The sequence below is a fragment of the Macrobrachium nipponense genome, chromosome 10 (assembly GCF_015104395.2).
Source record: "Macrobrachium nipponense isolate FS-2020 chromosome 10, ASM1510439v2, whole genome shotgun sequence".
In the NCBI taxonomy this organism is placed as follows: Eukaryota; Metazoa; Arthropoda; class Malacostraca; order Decapoda; family Palaemonidae; genus Macrobrachium; species Macrobrachium nipponense.
In genome coordinates, this window is record NC_087204.1 from 51956184 (window position 1) to 51977374 (window position 21191).

The 21191-nt window shown below is 40.8% G+C and overlaps 1 protein-coding gene and 1 long non-coding RNA gene across 2 annotated transcripts in view; one reads left to right on the forward strand and one right to left on the reverse strand.

Annotated features, from left to right (window-relative positions):
• Window positions 1-21191, reverse strand: part of LOC135223612 (phospholipid-transporting ATPase ID-like) — a gene marked incomplete in the record, with an annotated part of 252267 nt that overhangs the window by 96353 nt on the left and 134723 nt on the right.
• LOC135223614 (uncharacterized) lies at window positions 12281-20919 on the forward strand. Its single transcript, XR_010316539.1, has 3 exons — window positions 12281-12419; window positions 12716-12784; window positions 20830-20919. It is a non-coding gene; the product is annotated as an uncharacterized LOC135223614 (long non-coding RNA).

The window sequence follows — 21191 nt, forward strand, 5'->3', positions numbered from 1 at the left end:
CAGATGCTCACCTGAAAAATACAAATTTATTAAAAATTTGTCTTTTGTTCATATTTGGAACAAACCTTTGGTCTTAACAATAGGATAGACTTATACTTAGAGGGAGGTACAAGTACCCTGAACAGGCTGGGGGTTCAGCCCACCTGACCACCCTTCCTAGAGGATTGAGTTCTAAAGAAGAAGGTCTAAGCCTGTGAGAGAATAGATAAGTGAGCATCTAAAAACTCACCCTGCTAGGATTAAACACAATGAGACATGTCCAGATTCATTGCATGTGTGAAAGGTAAAGAGACCTCTGTTCAAGCAATATACCATGTAGGCCAAAAGGGGTTGTTACCATTCCTCCCTTCTCCAGTCAGTGAGAGGAGTAAGTGCTACCGAGAAGCAGATTTGTCTATTGTATAGGAACAAACCAAATTACTGCAACTGTATGACTGCCACACTCACCTGTATCAGACCAGTTCCAGCTTATGACATGTCTTATGCTTCAACCCGCCCGTAGGAAGAAGAAAGTTAAAAAGAGAAAGGAGGAGACCAGCCATCTCGCTCATTCTCTCTTCCACACAATCATCTTGGGTAAGATATAAACTGTCCTGCTGGGGACACTGGATGAGCTACACATCTTATTGGGCAGCCACTACCAGACCCAAGGAAAAGGTGTCCAAGGACCTGTCCTTCAGGAAAAGGAAGTGAATGTGCGAATGTGGTCTGAACCAGTATTCAAAGTCCTATGAACAGACAAGTTCTTAATTGCCAGAGAGAATTTCATTCCTCTGATGTCATTTGCTCTGGCCTGCACAGACTGTAACAGAACTATAAGTTATAAGGTGACGAGTATGCCTGCTTAATCACCTCACACAGCCAGAATGAAATGTAGTTCATGGAAACTTCCATTCTGAACCAGCTGGTGCTAACAAAGGGATTTTTGACGAAGGAAAAATCTATTTCTGGGTGATTGGCTCGTGTCGCCCTATGAAAGGATCCTTAATATCATTCTTTCTAGGTAAAATTAATCTAAAAATTATTACCAGAGAAAAAACAAAATTTAAGAAAATGTCAGTAAAACTGACTCGCTCACTCTTAAAAAGACGTGTCGGTATGGTAATAGGGGCGAGTGGGGAACACTACCACGAGACAATCACCAATTAGAACTTCCAATCAGAATCCCCCCAAGAGAGAGCTGATACCAACGGGCGATGCAGTCGCTACTACTACTACTAGAGGACGCCACGGACAGCAGCGCCCCTAGCGGACATCCTTAAATAGAAACATCTTGTCCTGCAAGGGGGGGAAAACAATAAAGGGGGGTTTCATAGGGCGACACGAGCCAATCACCCAGAAATAGATTTTTCCTTCGTCAAAATCCCTTTTCTGGGCTCAGCTCGTGTCGGCCTATGAAAGAGTACCAGAGAAACAGACAAGATGGGAAAAAAGGAACAAATGAAAAGCAGTGTAAATGATGGATATAATAATAAGTAAATCAATTACAGCATACAAACTAAGCACTTAAACTAACTTATACTAAACAGTAAAATAACAGAACGTTAGTAATCTTAAAAGTACTTAAATGGTAATATAGTAAATTACAGTGATGCATGTAATATAAACTAAAAGGGATTTACTTGAAAATATTTACAAAATATATACCAAACACATTGTGTCCTACCTAGTATAAAGAAAAATTAAGGGTAGGTACACTGAAAGTACATCATTAGCACAAGGTGTGTAAAATATACAAACACATTGTGTCCTACCCTAGCATAAAAATAAGGGTAGGTACACTGAAGTACTACTACAGTACAAGTGTGGATGTCCCTAGCAAAAAAATAAGGGACAATCCACTATATGATTCAGCGGCTAAGGCTAGGATATCCGAGTAGCATGGCGATAGGGTGAGGCATGTTGGATGCTGTAGGTAGAAAGGAGACCTGGATCTATACTACGACTACTATACAGTATCAGGGGAAACAATGGTTTCCCGCTGCTACTGCTGAAAACTTTAAAGATTCCAAGGACTTTAGATAATGGCGTTTAAAGACTGTCGGGGATTTCCATCCAGTATACTTTTTAAGATCCTCAAAGTTCATATGTTGAAAATAATTAATTGAGGTGGCTACTCCCCTGATATCATGTGCTTTTGGAAATGACTCAGGATTGGCTTGTTTAATGAAGTAAAGGATTTGTTGCCTAATACCTTTTACTGACAAAGTACCACTTTTTCTCTCATGAAGAGAGCACCTGAGGATCTTGAAGAAGTACGAGATAGAAAGGCTCTAAGAGTTGATACTGGGCAGAGAGAAGGATCCTGGGGAAGTGGGATAACTTTCCAAGGGGCCCACCTTGCAAGAGGATCTTCATTTTTTGGCTAAAAAGCTACGATCCGGAGCAAGTAGAACTTCTCCTGATGGGAGGAATTCCACATGACCCGCATCCCTGGATAGAGCCGACAGTTCTGAAATTCTAGCTCCTGGAGGCTAAGCTTAATAAGAATAATGTCTTCCTCAGGAGCATTATGAATGTACAAGATGAGTTGTCAGTATCTGAAGCTAGTTTGAGGACATCATTTAAGAACCATGAAACTGTAGTAGGCCTTTGGGAAGGTCTAAGTCTAGCACAGGCTTTAGGGATAGACGTGAAATAAGATTCAGTCAGATCTATCTGAAAACCTACTTGAAAGATTTTCTTCAAAGCCGATTTATGAGTGGTAATAGTGCTAGCTGCTAAACCTTTTTTAAAACAAGGATCTGAAAACGGATATAGCCAGATTAACTGTCATGGTTGTAGTGTTCGATTCTTCAAGAAAGATGCTAATTTTTTAACAGCTGAGTCATATTGTCTAATGGTTTGACTCTCTCTTATCTGATTCTAGGAAGAGAATATTCTGTGGATCAATATTAGCATCTTTATTAGCCGCAAACTTCATGAAGTCCATAAAGTTAGGGTCTGGAGAATTCCTGAGGAAGCGACAGTCCTCATTTGTACTGATTGTGATAGCTTGGGATTGGGGATCCGTTGAGGTCGGAGGCCCAATTCCAGAAGAAGAGGATACCAGTTGCTCTTGGGCCAGTCCGGTGCAATCAGAGCTACTATCCCTTTGAAAGACCTTAGTTTGCTTAGGACTTTCAAGAGAAGATTCACTGGAGGAAAAACATAAATTCTCCTCCACTGATTCCAGTCCAACGACAGGGCGTCCGTGGCATAAGCCAGAGGGTCCAGGTTGGGGGCCACATAGCAAGGGAGCTTGTGGTTCGCTTGTGAGGCGAAGAGATCCACTTGGAGACCTGGGACTCTCAGGCTTATCCACTGGAATGACCTGTGTCTAGAGGACCATTCTGATTCCAGAGGAACTGACCGGGACAGGGCGCGTCTGCTATCACATTTCTTACTCCTGCCAGGTGAGTGGCAGACAGATGCCATTTGTGTTGTTTGCTAAGGCAAAAGATGGCTATCATGACATGATTCACATGCTTGGATTTGGACCCTCCTCTGTTGATGCAATGAACTACCACTGCACTGTCCAAAACTAGCCTTAGATGAGACTTCTTCGGGGGAAGCAGTCTCTTCAAAGTAAGAAATACTGCCATTGCTTCCAGAACGTTTATGTGGAGCTGGCGAAATTGAACGACCAAGTCCCCTGAACCTGTTTGAACTGGGAGTATCCCCCCACCCGGACAGGGAGGCGTCCGTGTGAATGGTTAACACTGGAAGGGGATATTGAAGGGGTACCTTCTTGGCTAAGTTCTTACTTTTGACCAAGACGGAGTTGATTGCGGAGGATCTGTGGGATTACTGACAACTTGTCTCGAGATTTGGTGTTTGCTCTTGATCGCCAAATTCGATTTAAATCTTTCAGCCTTGCCTTCAGGAGGATATCTGTTACCGAAGCAAACTGAAGGGACCCTAGGATTCTCTCCTGGTTTTTCTCCTTGATGTTTGTTTGCATTTGAGAAATTGCCTGACAGATTTTGCTATTTCCCTCCGTTTGGCCACTGGAATTGACAGATTGTGGGAAGACAAATCCATTGGATTCCTAGCCACTGAAAACAAGAGGACTCCGGGGTTAAGTCTGGATTTCGTTTTGTTTATCTGGAACCCCAGATGTTCCAGAAAGTGAACTAACCTTTTTGGTGGCTTTGAGACATTCCTCGACTGTTGGTGCCCAGATCAACCAATCGTCGAGGTATGCTGCTACCATGATTTCCCTGAGCCCTCAATTGTTGTACAACCACTTCTGCTATTTTTGTGAATACCCTGGGGGCTACATTCAGACCGAAGGGCATCACTTTGAATGAGAATGTTTGATTTCCTAGCCTGAATCCTAGGAATGGGCGGAAGTGCCTGGCTATAGGGATATGATAGTATGCGTCTGTAAGATCGATGGAGCATGTGACGGCTCCACGCGGAGTAAGGTCCTTACTTGCGAGAGGGTAAGCATCTTGAACTTGTCGCAACGAATGAAAGAGTTTAGCTTGACAAGTCTAAGATTACCCTTCTTTTTGTTGAGCCTTTCTTTGGCACGCTGAATAAGCGACCTTGAAATTTTAGATGCTTGACTCTCGCAATAGCTCCTTTCTGAAGGAGTTCTTCCGCGTAATCTGTCAATTCCTCTGATGGTATCTGGTGGAATGATTTGATTGGAGGAGGCTCTTTGATCCACTCCAACCCAATCCTTTGGACACTATGCTCTGTGCCAATTGCTGAACCCCCACCTGTGGCGGAAGAGGAACAGCCTCCCTCCTACCTGGGGAGCCTCATTGTTGATGGGCGGGTTGACCACCACGCCCTCCTCTGAACTGCCTGCTCCTTGTGCCCTTCCTGCGCCACGCTGACGAAAGTAACCTCTCGCCCTACCCTCTCGGTTGTTTGTAGCCTTGAGCCTCATATGAAGGGTTGAAGGCCGGCGAGATTGCGTAGGAGGTGGATGGCTGTGATTGAGGGGACAACAGGAGGATGGGCTGGTTCTGCTTCGAACTAGCAGGTTGTCCTTGTTGGGTAACTGGGACAGCCTGCACAAATTGCTGCTGTTGCTGGTGTTTCTGATACGGCTGGAACCTCTTACCAGCCTTGTTTTTGGTTTCTTACCAGCAGTGGGGACGGATTCTTGTTTCCTCTTCGAGGAAATACCCCACCTAGCTCTAAGGCTCTGTTGAGCCTAGCAGCTTCGTGGTGCACTTCGTTGACAGCGGACTCTGGGAAGAGATCCGCTCCCACATGCTAGAAGCCAAGAGTCTATTCGGCTCGTGCCTAATAGTACACTCCTGCAGAACATGCTTTCGGCAATTCCTCCTAGCCTGGAAGAAGTCGAAAGCGTCTGTTAGTACCGTCTGGAACTGAGATTTTGCCAAAATCTTGAACAGCGGTTCCGTGGCATAAGAGAGAGCAGCCATTTCCGTAATTATAAGGGAATTGAGGGACCTGCCAAACCTGGTTCGCGCATCAAACTCTGCCTGAATTAGGGAATCCGGCAGCCTTGGCAGCTTCTCGCCGAACTGGTCCATGGCGCAGTCCGGTTTGAGCTTACCAAGCGTTGAACGTAGCTGGCAAGTTCTCCCACAATTCTCCGAAAGCCGGGAAGAGCGGAGAAGTAGACTCCGCCTCCCTCAACTGTGGGATGGGCTCATCCTTGAGGACTGCCTGAAGGGACTTCTCTACTATTTTCGTGCGAACGGAAGAGAAGCCTCCTCTTCCGTCGCGAAAATAGTAAAGGGACTCTTATAGGCCTGGAGTTTAGTGTTCGTGCACTCCCAGTCTCAAGGCAGTGAACCCATTCCCGCTGAGCATGATCTCTACTGTATAGGACAGACTCTCTAGAGATCTTGTCCTCCCTAGTCAGAGCCGTTACAGTCAGCCTAGCATAACCGATGAAAGGCTGCGTCAGACCCGGAGGTAACAAAACTCGAAGTCCTCAATCCTCCGAGTTCCACACTCCGGATAGAGATCATCCCATCCTTAAAAGGAGCATAGGCAGCTACTCTCCATGGGTTCTCCATGGAGAAAGCTGGCAGAGAGTCGTATGGCGGGAGTTGGAGAATGCCAGTGCGTTGGCACTGGGGAGACTGGAAGAGGAACCTGAGATAGCCCGGCTACTCGGTCCTCATTCTCTCTAACCCTTTGTTAGAGAGATCTTGTATCGACTGGCCTGATTGAGACAGAGTGCTCGACAATTGTGCGAACATCTGCTCGATCTCGTCCCCAGGGCGGAGACTTGCGAGCCAACCAGCTCGCCCACCACCTGTTGCATCACCACTGCTGAGAAAGCAGTGGGATCAAGGTGCTAGGCCCTGCTCCTCCTACCGGCGTAGCCGGAGTGGAAGCGGTGGAGGCGGGAGAAGGCACTGGCTCGGCGGGAGCGTGAGCCTTCTCCTTAGAAGCCTTGCTTCTAGCTCTTTGAGTGAGAAGAGCTCGGCTTAGCTTTCACCGCGTCGGCGTAGGAAGTCGAAGACTTCCTAGCCGAAGAAGACGAAGACGACTTCCTAGAAGTTGTCTTAGCCAGAGTCTTCAGTTCTCTCTGTCCCTTCACCTTTGGGGGTACAGAGAGAGCGGGAGAGCGGGTAGGGATCTCAGATCCCACAAAGCCTTGGAAAGAAGCACTCGAAGAAGGGACAGGAGAAGATCCAGGAGCACCCAAGGAAAGACCTTGGGCGCCCGACACCTACCTCAACCAACAAACCACTCCTCCACCCCCTACCGCCATGGGCTCGATGTTTAGGTCCAGGGCAGCGACGTCCGGGACCGACTCCTGGGAAGCTACGACCCCAAAGGATTGCTGGAGGTCTTGCTGGGAGGAGGCTATCAGAGGGGCCGCGGACAAGGGGGTCCAACTACCCAGTTGACTTGCCCGCAGGGAAGATCTGAGGACGGCCAGCTTCTTGTCAAGAATGTAATGGCTGGCCTTTGGCGGCGTTCTTCCCGAAGCCGCCCACCCACGCTTTCAGGGGTGGCGAGGGCGACTTCCCTCACACCAGTAGCCTGAAAGAAAGGCGAGATGAGCTTCTAGTGGCGGAACGGGGTTAACAAACTTATGACTAAGAGTTGTTAGTAAAATGATAAGGAAGCCTATAATGGACTTACCCATCTCCCAGCTGACCGACTAGGTCGTAGCAGATGGCGCAGGCTTCTGGGTGCCAGACGATCATCTCGTTGTATGACGTGGCACAGGGGGTCGTGAGACCTGCACTCATCGTGTCCCGCAGGGGTCGTACAACGTCGCGTTGCGCTGGGACCTGACAGTTGGTAGCCTGTAAGTGGAAAGATACATGAGTACCAGGTAAACACTTACAGTCTAACAGATGCTCCGCTGGTGCCGGAGCGATAAAGTTAGATTAAACCAGAGCCCCGCCAAAATACGTGTGGTAACCAGGTTGGTTGTGTGCCCTAGGCTATAGCTCCGCTGATGGCGGGGACACAAAAGGAAACCAACCAGGTAGTGGTGGTAAATGGAAACCACGACGGAAAATGGCGGGGAGGGTAGATATATAATAATAACATTACACAATTCATTGTAAAATTAGGGTATATCCTTAAAATAATAATAATAATAAAATCATACAAACCTATCTCAAACACCCGTCTACTAGGAAGAGTGCACTGGTAAGAAGCAAGTCCCCTTTCCTTCCGGTAAGCGGGGATAGGAATGTAAGGGATATAGTAGGCAAGCAACCGACCACTATTAGTGCCCACCCCGCCCGCCTGGCGAGCCAGTAATCTATAACCAAAGGTGCCCCGGCTGCGACGGAAGGCTCCTTTCGTTATAGCGAGGGAGGTGGACTGAGCAACTGGGGAGGGGGGAGGAAGGTCTCGGCGTAACACGGCGGGAGAGAGAGAGGGATGGCTACTCCTCCCCGCCTCACCGACTACCCGCTCGGAGACCCTGTACCTCATGAGTGGTCGCCCTATACCCCCCGCTGGGAGGAACCCCTGGCCACCATCAGAGAGGGAGAGAGAGAAGGCGACTGAGGTTGTCATGACAACCAAGGGGTCCCCCAGCCCCTCCCTATACCAGAAAGGGAAGTGAGGGCAGGGGCAGGGTAAGTGCGATGGAACACGTGACCGCAAGTGGCCTAGGCCGCGAGCAACACAACCGTGAGAGGGCCACGTGAACCAGGCTGTACCAATACAAGGAACAAGCACCTAGGCTAGCCTAACACCCTAAATATAATATATACATCAAAAAGATGAAAAGACTTTGTTTTAGTAAAAGAGAAAGAAGCCCAGGAGGAGGCAGACTGTTCCAAGAAACAGAAGCCTACTCGGAGCCAGCGATAGGCCGACCCTGATGAAGAGCAAGAGCCGGGATGCTGGGCCGAATAATAAAAATAGCCCTTAAATACCAAACTAAGAGATATGGTAGGAGGGTGGGCTAAACTAGCTAAAACTCGATGTAAAAGAAACAATGAAACGTAATATAGTAAGCCCATAAGTATAAGAAAGTCCCAGTATGGAGGACCGGGAATTCTTAACGAGGCAGCATGGCGCCACCACGAGACAACCGGGGAACCGTATATGACCTATTTAAGAGGAAAATACTGGTACCTGGAAGATAAAATTGTGGTAAAACATTACTTATGAGTTACTTAACTTAGCCGTTGCAATAGCAGAGTGTTCCATGTTAGATGAATAAGATAAATCCCGGAATTAGCACAGTAGGAAAAAATGCGTTTTCCTTGACGCTAGCGCTAAAAATTAAGGATGTCCGCTAGGGGCGCTGTGCTGTCCGTGGCGTACCTCTAGTAGTAGTAGTAGCGACTGCATCGCCCGTTGGTATCAGCTCTCTCTTGGGGGATTCTGATTGGAAGTTCTAATTGGTGATTGTCTCGTGGTAGTGTTCCCCACTCGCCCCTATTACCATACCGACACTTGGGACTTTTGTTCTTTAAGAGTGAGCGAGTCAGTTTTACTGACATTTTCTTAATTTTGTTTTTCTCTGGTAATTTTAGATTAATTTTACCTAGAAGAATGATATTAAGGATCCTTTCATAGGCCGACACGAGCTGAGCCCAGAAAAAAATCTATACACTAGGTCTTAGGGGATGAGTCCTTTTTTAGATAGCAGTGCAAAGCTCAGACAGGAACAAATTAAAAACTGCAGATCACTGTCCACAAACTCATTCAGGGAGGAACTTGAAATGAGCCAAATCTGCCATCTGAACCCCCAAGGCAGCCCTGTAGCCCCTGACAGTTGAGATGGAAAGACCTTCTTGTTTCTGAGAAAGATTAGCAAATCTGCTACCCACTGACTGGAGTTCTGAGTAGGGAGAAACCCTGTCAACAACCCCACCAAAGTAGATGGCTCACTGATGAAGACCTGAGATAGTTGGACACTGGCCCGCTGCTTTGCGAGAAAAGCCTCTCACTCTCAAGAGATACTGGACAGTCTCCAGCCGTGAACCAATAAAGATCGTACCGACTGTGGAACCTTTCCACATGAGCTGGCAAAGGAGGTTGTGCCATGGGGGTATTTCTCTCGGAATATTGACAGAAGATACAGAAGGTCTGGGAACAACTCTGCCTGTATGCCACAAGGCACCACCAAGGTCATCCTGAGATTCCTGGAACTCATTACATATACTCTGTTCAGGACCTGACATATCAGACAGAATGGTGGGAAGGCGTACACCTCGAGAATTTGTCCCAAGGATGCTGTAGAGTATTCTCTGCCAGAGCAAAGAGGCCCACTTACCTGTTGGAATGAGTGGCAAAGAGGTCTAACATGGATCTTCCCCAAAGGTGAAACAGCCTATCTGCTACATCCTGAGGCAGAGACCACTCCACACCTAGAACTTTGACCTCCGACAAAATTAGCTTGTCGGCCACTACTTTCCTCCTGCCTGGATTGTATATGGCCATGATCTCTACAGAGTTGTCGATCACCCACTGGTGCATCTTGACTGTTAATGAGTGGAGCTGGCGGCAGAAAGTTGTCTTCTCCAACGAACAATTCTGGGACCATGAATAGAAGAGCTCTAGCTTCCGTTGCAGAGAAGGAGGCTAACATAGGTCTTTTCAAGCAGGTAGAAGAGCTAATAGGATACCCCAAGGGGATGTCCTTTGGACAAAATACTGACATTGAAAATGATGAAAAGGTCTTCTTTCGTCTCCTACAGCAACTGTAGGGTCTCCCCAGGACATGTACACGTGAAGAATAGCGAAGAATATACCAAGAAAATCCATTGCCAAAGGAAGTGGAAGAGAGATTGGCAGTGCCGATCCAAACTATACCATCAAAAGAAGCCATGACGTCACAAGCCTATTCGTGACATCACCCAAGCAGTACTACTCTTACAGAGAGAGAGAGACAACAATGCATATAGTGCTAAAACATTCTAAACAAAAACTATACTGTAGTTTTTTATATTTCATGACAAAAGGGAGTACCAAGTCAAACATCATTGGGTGACGAAACATCAGAGGGAGACAATATCCTCACATCGGAAAAGCCGTCTGTAAGGTTGGTATCCCCACATGACAACACAGTATTGTCAGCAAGCAAGAAGGAGCTCCCATGACAGCAAGGAACACACCGCCAACAGAACTGACTGGGTTCCAAACTCTCTCTCTTTACAGCACCAATGAGCAAACCAAAATTAATGAAGTGACATCTCTGTCAGAGGGAAGCAAAGCAGAGGGGCTCCCAGATTCCTTGCTTAAAAAAAAAAACAATCTTTTGATTGTTTCTTAAACCAGTTTCCAGCTGGCATTAGAAGATTATTCTATTGTTAAGACTAAAGGTTTGTTAGCTATGAAAAATACAAATTGATTAAAAATTGTTGTTTTAGGCTGTAATAGCTTTCCAGCCATCACTTACTACATTTAAGCTCCTCCCTCTTACTGATCTCAACCCACACACTAGTATTCATAGCCAGCCCAGTTGTGTGCCTTCTCCAGTAGTTTAACATAATTGTCATTAGGCCATGCATGCACATTGTTGTGAGCCTTAAGAGACCATTTTCACCTCTGTAACACTCCCAAAAATATTTTTCTTCTCTTATGCTATACTGAGAAAACTAGGTTTTAGGAGGAATTTTCCATTGAAAAAGTGTGTGCATATTGCACAATAATTGGCAGAAAGAAGTAAGATTCCTGGCCTAAATTTTACTGTGGGGAGAGATTGGTTCCATTGAATCATGTTGAAGGTTGTATCACCCAGAGTGTGCACTGTACATAGGTAAGGGAAGAATGAGATAAATGACCTATTGGAGGCAATATACGCATACAGGATGTGCTGTCAAATTACTTCATTTGTGTAAGTTCAGTGCAGTGCTCAGTACACTTGTTATTTTTTATAGATTTGCTAGCATGTTTTCATATTCACGTGTCTCACTAGGTTGAGGGCTATGTATAGTAGCAATAATAGCAAGCATATTTTTGTTAATAATGGATAAAATAGTAATTTATGGTGAAGAATAGCTGTTATAGCCTGAAAATTTAATTACTGCAAGTAGCCACCTTAATGGAGCATGAATATAAAATGCTTTGTAGTCTGTTAAACTACAGTACAATTATTAATTAACTGTTGTAACATGAATGATTATAACTCAAGAGTTATGAAATAACTCTTTTCCACATTTACAAGTCAATATAGGATTTGCACATTGAATACGAGTCCTTTTTCAGGAATTTACAATACATACTGTAGTTTAATATACTGATAGTTTAAAAGAGTACAAGACATTTTTGTATTCCATGGTGGCTACTTGCTCTATTCAAATTTCCAAGCTACAAAAGTTATTTTTAATATAAAAATTACTTTTGTAGTTTGGAAATTTGAATAGAGCAAGTAGCCACCATGGAATAACTTTTGTAGTTTGGAAATTTGAATAGAGCAAGTAGCCACCATGGAATACAAAAATTTCTTGTACTCTTTTAAACTATAATATATTAAACTACAGTATGTATTGTAAATTCCTGAAAAAGGACTAGTATTCAATGTGCAAATCCTAATATTGAACTTGTAAATGTGGAAAGAATTTGCATGCTTCTTCTTGTCTTTTAAAGATTACAGTTCCAAAAATAATGTATTAATTAGCATCAGCAAGATCATTTGTTAAGCATATAAAAGGCTGTTTGAAATTTGTGCTTACAAACAAGGTGGTTACTTATGCTGGAATTTTAAAATTCATGATAAGATTTTATATATTTTTTCAAAATAAATTAGAAGTGAGATACTACTTTGGAATGCAATATAAAGGAATTTTCTGAATGTTATTTAGTTTTCTTGTTTTTGTTTCAGGCAAAAGGAGTACAAGAAGTATGAACTACTATGCATTCTTGACTTTAATAATGTTCGCAAGCGTATGTCAGTTATACTAAAAAAGGATGGGAAAATAAGGCTATTTTGCAAAGGATCTGATTCAATTATTTATGAAAGATTAAAAGAAGGACAAGATAGCTTGAAATATCACACTCAGGAGCACTTAGATGTAAGTAATGTCCTATATTTTTCTCACATTGCAGTACTGTGCAACCTTTCTGTTTCATTCAGGAGACTGGAAGCAGACCTGATAGATTATTAATGAATTAAGCTTTGTGAATAGTTTTACTTATATTACATTTATTGCAACTCCCGTTTATTTAATTAAAATTAATAATTTCACATGTGGGAAGTCAGTCCCTCTTTTGATGATAAATGTTCATTGATCACCATGAGTAAGAATAGCACAGAATGTCAATTTAAAAAATTAATATTTTGTTTCTCTAATAATTCTGCTTGTTACAGAGGTTTGCTGGTGATGGCCTAAGGACATTATGCCTTGCCTATAAAGATTTGGATGAGGAGTATTTTTTGGTAAGTGAAGAACGAACAGTTGCATACTTTTTTACTTATATTTGAATATGGTTGCTTTTAAAGGTAATATATATTTTCATAGTCTGAATGCCTGCTTTTTAAGAAAATCTGAGAAATCAAATTTTTTACTCTGTACATTAAAAAATTTACACCTTGTGCAAACATGCTGAAACTGACTTAGAGGGGGCACACAGGACTGCAAACAGAAAATGTAAAAAAGTCATAGAAAACACTAGCTTACTTCAAGGATTGAATGTAAACATAACTTTGTCCACAAATTGATTATTATTTCTTTATGGTATATCAGAAGATATGATAAAAGGTAGCACTAGTTGGCTCCATGGCACTCTTAAAACTGACTCTGTACAATAGCAACAACAATGTGCCAACAAATTTGCAAGCAAGAGTACTTAAAGTGAGGATCCAGTACTTATGATTATCAACACTGAGTAACACTATGCAGTGGAGCACTGTAAGCTAGCCTTTGCTCTGGCTTATATCCTGGGCCCTCCAACTCAAGATTGGGCACTGGCAAAGTACGTTGAGTGGTTCTGTTGAACTACTGGAGAAGGCACACAACTGGGCTGGTCGTGGACATGCAAAGTAGTCAGAGCTGATACACAAGTCCAAGGACAAGTTAAAATAAGTAAAATGCAACAGTATACGAATTCATTGAATTCTATATTATGATAATGAAATGCTTGTAGCAGGTTGGTAGCGTAATTGAAGAACACTTGTCTCAGAACAATTTCACAATTATTTTATGCTCACACAGGTCTTTGATGGAGTCAGGAATATTAAGGAATGGGAATAGGAGAAAACAGTTGAAACAGGGAATGAGTGCTAGGAATAGGTGTGAAGGGCCAACAGAACAAATTCGAATTTCAGTTGCCTTAGTCTGTGGACAGGATGGATGTAGCCAGGCCAGGGGGCATCGGCGGAAGGATGTGGGTCGCTTGTAGGCTTCAACAAAGGACAGACCGATGCTTCTCTTCATCCCGCAGTGTCATATAGGGTTCTAAGATGGGCTCACAGCAGTGTTCAAAGTGGACGTCAGGGCAGAGTCGAGCTGCAGGAATAGCAGGTTCAAGGAGAGACTAGCTGGGTCAGTGTCAAGACAAAAGTTAGAGATAGCGGCGGGCCGAGTCGTAGGGTGACACCACTTCCAGACAGTATGGTACTGTGTCAGGTTAGGGATACTGCAGGGCATACTACCCCGGGAACTGGCTACGGCAAAGCGCAGTTTGGTAGGCCAGGTCAGGACATATTTATACCATTTAAAATAAGAGCTGGTCATATCTGGTACAGGCTGGAGTGATTCTTCTCATGTCCTTTCATCTCCACTGCCAATCCTTGTTAATTTCCTGAAAGAGGTCATTTGACACTGGCAGAGAGGAGTGGAAAATGGGGTACAATTGAGGCTATTGTGGGTCAAGAGGTTTAGGACGACCGTTGGTCATGCAGGTGTGTGTGGGCAGAGTAGCGGAGGCAGAAGGGTTTTGACAGTGAGGGAAAGAGGTCAGGTAGTAAGGAACAAAGAGGTCAGGTAGTGAGGGAAAGAGGTCAGGTAGAAGGCAACAAGGGACAGGTCACTGAGACATGTGAACTTTCATGAGTTGGAGGGTGACCAGCTGCTAATGGCTTCTTGTAAAATTAGACTGGGGACTGAAGTACAAAGGATTATAATAGAAAATGGGCTTCTTCATATTCTCTTAAGTGTAAGTGACCCTTCTAGGGATTTGGCATATGGCTGTTATTGACGTCTTGATGTAAATACATTTTTCGGAACAGCGGCGGACAAGAACGAAAAAGAAAAAACACCCTCTTTGATAACACAGAGGGGAGTTACAAAACCTGCCTTAATATATTTTCATATACATGTTAAACATAGAAGCATTAACATTTATAAAATCGGCACATCGATCGCTAAATTTTCACTTTTTTAACTATACTTTCGAAAGAACGGTTGGCGGCGGCTCACAAGAATGAACATGGAAAAACATCCTCTTTGATACCTGGAGGGCAGTTTTTAATTAATATTTTTTATGATAGCCGTAAAACCAATTCGCCGCTAAGCAATCGCGCCGTTAACTGAGGGATATTCCTTTTGTGGTGATCTTTGACCCTGTAAATTGTCTGTCGGGTGTTTAATTGACGTACGATATGTTGACTACAAAAAGTTTTTTTTAAATATTCACGGAAAAATAGTTAAGGCCTAGTTTGCGAACAATTTTAAATCATGCACCTCGAGGGATGCTGGGAGTTCACGGATCAAGCTGTTGTTTTGTTTACAAGCGTTATCCAGGCGCACATGCGCAAATTTTTTTCTTCTCACACTAAAAGGCATCAGCGACACATCTCAGAAATTCTTTCGTCACTTTGTCGTAATTTTTGCACCATTTTATATTAGCCATTACATAGAGTTTTATATATGAAAATGTGTGCAATTTCATGTAGAATACAACTAAAAACAACCCATGGTTGTAGCTTTTATCAGTTTTGAAATATTTTCATATAAATCACGATAAGTGCCAAAATTTCAACCTTCGGTCAACTTTGACTCTACCAAAATGGTAGAAAAACGCAATTGTAAGCTAAAACTCTTACATTCTAAAAATGTTCAATCATTTACCTTCATTTTGCAACAAATTGGAAGTCTCTAGCACAATATTTTGATTTATGGTGAATTTTTGAAAAAAAAATTTTCCTTATGTCCGTGCGGTAACTCTGCCAAAATCTCAGAAATTCTTTCGTCAGTTTGTCATAATGTTTCCACCGTTTTATATTAGCCATTACATAAAGTTTTATATATGAAAATGTGTGCAATTTCATATAGAATACAACAAATAACAACCCATGGTTGTAGCTTTTATCAGTTTTAAAATATATTTATATAAATCACGATAAGTGCCAAAATTTCAACCTTTGGTCAACTTTGACTCGACCAAAGTGGTCGAAAAACACAATTGTAAGCTAAAACTCTTACATTTTAGTAATACTCAATCATTTACCTTCATTTTACAACAAATTGGAACACTCTAGCACAATATTTCGATTTATGGTGAATTTTTAAAAAACACTTTTTCCTTACGTCCGCGCTCGGTAACTCTGCTGAAAATCTCAGAAATTTGTTCGTCAGTTTATCGTGATGTTTGCACCGTTTTATATTAGCCTTTGCATAAAGTGTTATATATGAAAATGTGAGCAATTTTATGTAGAATACAACGAAAAACAACCCATGATTGTAGCTTTTATCAGTTATGAAATATTTTCATATAAGTCACAATAAGTGTCAAAATTTCAACCTTTGGTCAACTTTGACTCGACTGAAATGGTCGAAAAACACAATTGTAAGCTAAAACTCTTATATTCGAGTAATATTCAATCATTTACCTTTATTTTGCAAACAAATTGGAAGTCTCTAGCACAATATTTGGATTTATGGTGAATTTTTGAAAAAAAACTTTTTCCTTATATCCGCGTGGTAACTGCCGAAAAAATCAGAAATTCTTTTGTCAGTTTGTCGTAATGTTTGCACCGTTTTATATTAGCCATTGCATAAAGTTTTATATATGAAAATGTGTACAATTTCATGTAGAATACAACAAAAACAACCCATGATTGTAGCTTTTATCAGTTATGAAATATTTTCATATAAATCACGATAAGTTCCAAAATTACCTTTGGTCAAATTTGACTTGACCGAAATGGTCAAAAAACACAATTGAAAGCTAAAACTCTTACATTATAGTAATATTCAATCATTTACCTTCAGTTTGCAACAAACTGGAAAACTCTAGCACAATATTTCGATTTATGGTGAATTTTTGAAAAACACTTTTTTTTCTTTACGTCCGCGCTCGGTAACTCTAACGAAAATCTCAGAAATTCTTTCGTCAGTTTGTCATAATGTTTGCACCGTTTTATATTAGCGGTTACGTAAAGTTTTATATATGAAAATGTATGCAATTTCCTGTAGAATACAACTAAAGACAACCCATGGTTATAGCTGCTAACAGTTTTGAAATATTTTCATATAAACCACGATAAGTGCCAAAATTTCAACCTTTGGTCAACTTTGACTCAACAAAAATGGTCGAAAACTGCCATTGTAAGCTAAAACACTTACAGTCTAGTAATATTCAATCAATTACCTTCATTTTGCAACAAACGGGAAGTCTCTAGCACAATACAGGCGGTCCCCGGGTTACGACGGGGGTTCCGTTCTTAAGACGCGTCGTAACCCGAAAATCGTCGTAAGCCGGAACGACGTTCTTGAAAACATGTCCAACAGGGAAAATTTCACTACTAATTTGCAATTTTTCTTAGGGCCGTATCTCTAAAATTATCACTAATTACTTTTTTCATGTGCAACACTGTGTATTCACAAATTACTGTATATTTTCATTAAAATCAAAGAGAGAGAGAGAGAGAGAGAGAGAAATAACTTCCTTGGTTTTCAATAGATTGAAATGAATGTCTGTAGGCAACTTTTTCCCCCTCCCATAAATACATATATTTCTCCAGAGAAGAGAGACAGAGAGGACTGTGCAGTTATGTTTGTCTGTCTATCAATTCTTTTGCTGAGAGCGAGAGAGATAAAAGGAAGAAATAGAAACACCAAATGTATGACAAGTATCTTGGAAGAGAGAGAGAGAGATGAGAGCAGAGAGATAGAGATGAGAGATGAGAGACGAGAGAGAGACGAGAGAGATGACCCGATGAGAGAGAGAGAGAGAGAGAGAGTTGTCCTTACAGTATTTAAAAGAGAGAAATGGAATGATTATTGTATTTAAAATACTCAGATATGAATTTTGTACTTATAGTATTATTATTGGAAAATATTAATGATATACTTATTACATACACGTCCATGAAAATGATCTCAACTCAGTAAGAGAGAGAGAGAGAGAGAGAAGAGAGAGAGAGAGAGAGAGAGAGAGCCCGAGAGAGAGAGAGATTACATAAAACCATTAAATTCGTTGACCATTGTATGGCATTGTTAAGCTCGAGTGTCACTCAAGTTGAGGTGGGGAAATTGATACAGAAAAAGACAAAGGGAAGAATTTTCTTTTGAAATTAGTTATCGTATTATTACTACTTCTATTATTATTATTATTATTATTTATTTGAAATATAATAAACACGTGCATCTACCGTAAAAATTCTCTCATCTGAGTAAGAAAGAGGAATTATCCTTACAAGTGAAATGGAAAGGTCATTTTCATCTCTTTAAAATACGACCATTATGAATTTTGTAATTAAAGTTTTATTGTTATTATTATTATTAAATAACTGAAATTATCAATAAAAACATTTTACATACTAGTACCATAAAAATTCTTTCATCTCGGTAAAAGAGAGAGAGAGAGAGAGAGGAGAGACGAGAGAGAGAGAGAGAGAGAGAGAGAGAGAGAGAGAGAGAGTGTGTGTGTTTGTCTCTCTCTGTTCTCTCAAAAAATATTACTCTTCTTGTGTGGCAAAAAGAATTGGCGAAAAGAGAGAGAGAGAGATGAGAGAGAGAGAGAGAGAGAGAGAGGAGAGTTAACCTTAATTAAAAGTGACATGGATAGATTATTAGTACGTATTGTATTTCTTTAAAATACTATCACATATGAATTTTGTAATTACAGTTATTATTATTATTATTATTAATATTATTATTATTATTATTATTATTATTATATTTGAAAGTAAAAAACAAATAGTACAAGTACATAAAAAATCTCGAGTCTCAGTAAATGAGAGAGAGAGAGAGAGATAGAGGGGGGGAAATGTCAGGACCACGTGATTGCAACACTGCAGCTCTTTTTTCCCCAAATTTTCCCCCTCCTGGCTGTCACACCCCAAATTTTCCCCCTCCTGGCTGTCACAGAACTTGATATATCTGACAGTTTTAGTACCTGAATCTTGAGAAAAGGTTACTGGAAGTTACTTGAAGAAGACTGGGATTTCCTTCATTCTTCCATAATTTTTTAAATATAAGCTAAAATCTTACTAATTCACCATGGTATTTTCTTTAATGAATTGATATTATTGCTGTATAAATTAATATTAAATATTTGAAAATAGTAAATCATTTATTTATCATACTAAAAAACATACATCTTTTGTAGTATAGAGAGAGAGAGAGAGAGAGAGAGAGAGAGAGAGAAATATAGTGATTATTTTCATTGGAAAATACAAAGAGAGAGAGAGAGAGAGAGAGAGAGAGAGAGAGAGAGAGAGAGAGAGAGAGAGAGAGAGAGAAACTGCTAAACTATAAAGGATTCTTATCTTATCATAGTATGTTTTTTGAAAAGCGTTGTAACTCGGAGCGTCGGAAGCGTCGGAAGAGTCAGCGTCGTAAACCTCGGAACAAGCGTCCCCCCCTAACCCAGGGCGGATTTTTCAATGAATATTTAAGAAAAAGCGTCGTACCTCGGAACGTCGTAATCCGGACCCGTCGTAACCCCCGGGGACCGCCTGTATTTTGATTTATGGTGAATTTTGAAAAAAAAACTTTTTTACATCCACACATTATGAATTCATGTATCATTTTTGTGATAATATTTTCTTTTGTGTTGCTTTGATCATTTTACAATTTGTTATATACCAAAATCATCGCAATTTAGTGTACAAGACAACGAAAAAAATTAACTCATTAGCTTTAACAGTTTTGCTTACAGCACGATTTGTATACAATTATATATGAAATTTTTTTTGCGCCTGTCATATATTCCAATATTTATAGTATATGATAATGATATTTTTTTAATTTCTGACAGTTGCATACTAAACATCAGGCAATGACAAAAAAAAAAAATAGCCAAAAATGAACTCCTAATCTTAAAAACTAACCGTGTTGTGATTTTTTAAAAAATACTTTTTTCTGCTTTGGCGCTAACTCCCGAACGCTGCCGGTATACAAGAGACACTTTGGTAAATAGCGGCTCGGTGTTTAAGGGTTAATAGCGTGGCCTGTCTTCAGCCAATGGTCTGCAATGCCATTATTCGTTAAGCCTCGATATGGCATATTTGTGCTGAGAGCATTCCCCTTTAGATCTTTGCCCTACTTAAATTTTATTACTTACATGCTTTACAAGGAATACTGTATACAATATGTTTGAATTTGATGGCATATTCTTAAGTAGTTTATTTCTCAAATTATTATTATTTAATTTAATCTAAGTTAATATCAATAGTTTTTGAAATGGGTACTGCAGAAATGAAATTAGGATGAAATGGTACAGTTCTTTGTTAATGTGCACTGGTTGGATTGTAATATACTCTTTTTACTTTATTTCAACAAAATTCCAAAAAATATGGAGGGTAACATAATGAATCCCCTATTTTATTGATAATTTTAAACTCATCTTCCAAAAATTTAGGGCTACAAATTATTAGAGCTCTAAGATACACACTGGAAAATGTTGACACCTGAATTTTGTTAGAGGAGTTAGGAACCTGGATGCTGTCTGTATATAGTGAGGTGGCTGAATCTGTGTACATAAACTATGTTAATAGAATCAGTTAGGTAGGTAGCTACGTATTTATATTTCTAATTTGTAAATTTCTATATTTGTTTGATTGCAATTTGGTGATTATTATATAAAATATTTCTCTGTTTATAATAGGTATAAAAATTACTTTTACAGAATACAGGCTATTGTAATTGATGGGATGACCACTCTATTTAAACTAGCCCCCATTATCCCGTTTTACAAATTAAAAGCAGGCATTGCAGAAGGCATTTTAAATAGTAGAGACTCCTACATTCTCTAATTTTACTTTTACTTTCTTTGTTAGTCTATCCCACTATAAACTGATAAGCTGTGATGATTACAAATGGTGAAGAAGCTTGGGGTACTCTTTAAGCTTCCAGTTCTGACTGAATACCTTGTCCCAAATCCAGGGCCACATGTTTCACGATTTACTTGATTACTGTGTGCTGTATTTGGTTGATTATAGTGTTCTTTAATAAGCTTATTTTTAATTTCTTGTTTTTTTACCTATAATTGTGTATTATCACATCTTAATGTATAAATATGTATTTACCTCCAAAGGATTGGAAGGGGCGACATCATGAAGCTGCAGTTTCCTTGGAAAGACGAGAAGAAAAAATTAGATGAAATATACGAAGAAATAGAAAAGAACCTTAGTCTTTTAGGTATGTATCTCTTTGTTCCTAATGATCACAATTGATCGCTGATGTAAATAATGTTATATGTATGAAATTGAGTAGCCCTTTTAATACAAGTTGTTTCATTGTAGGAGCTACAGCTATTGAAGATAAGCTCCAGATGGTGTACCTCAGACCATTGCTAATTTAGCAGTTGCTGGAATGAAGATCTGGGTGCTCACTGGTGAAAAAATAAACAAGAAACTGCCATCAATATTGGTTATTCTTGCCAGGTAATATCAGAAA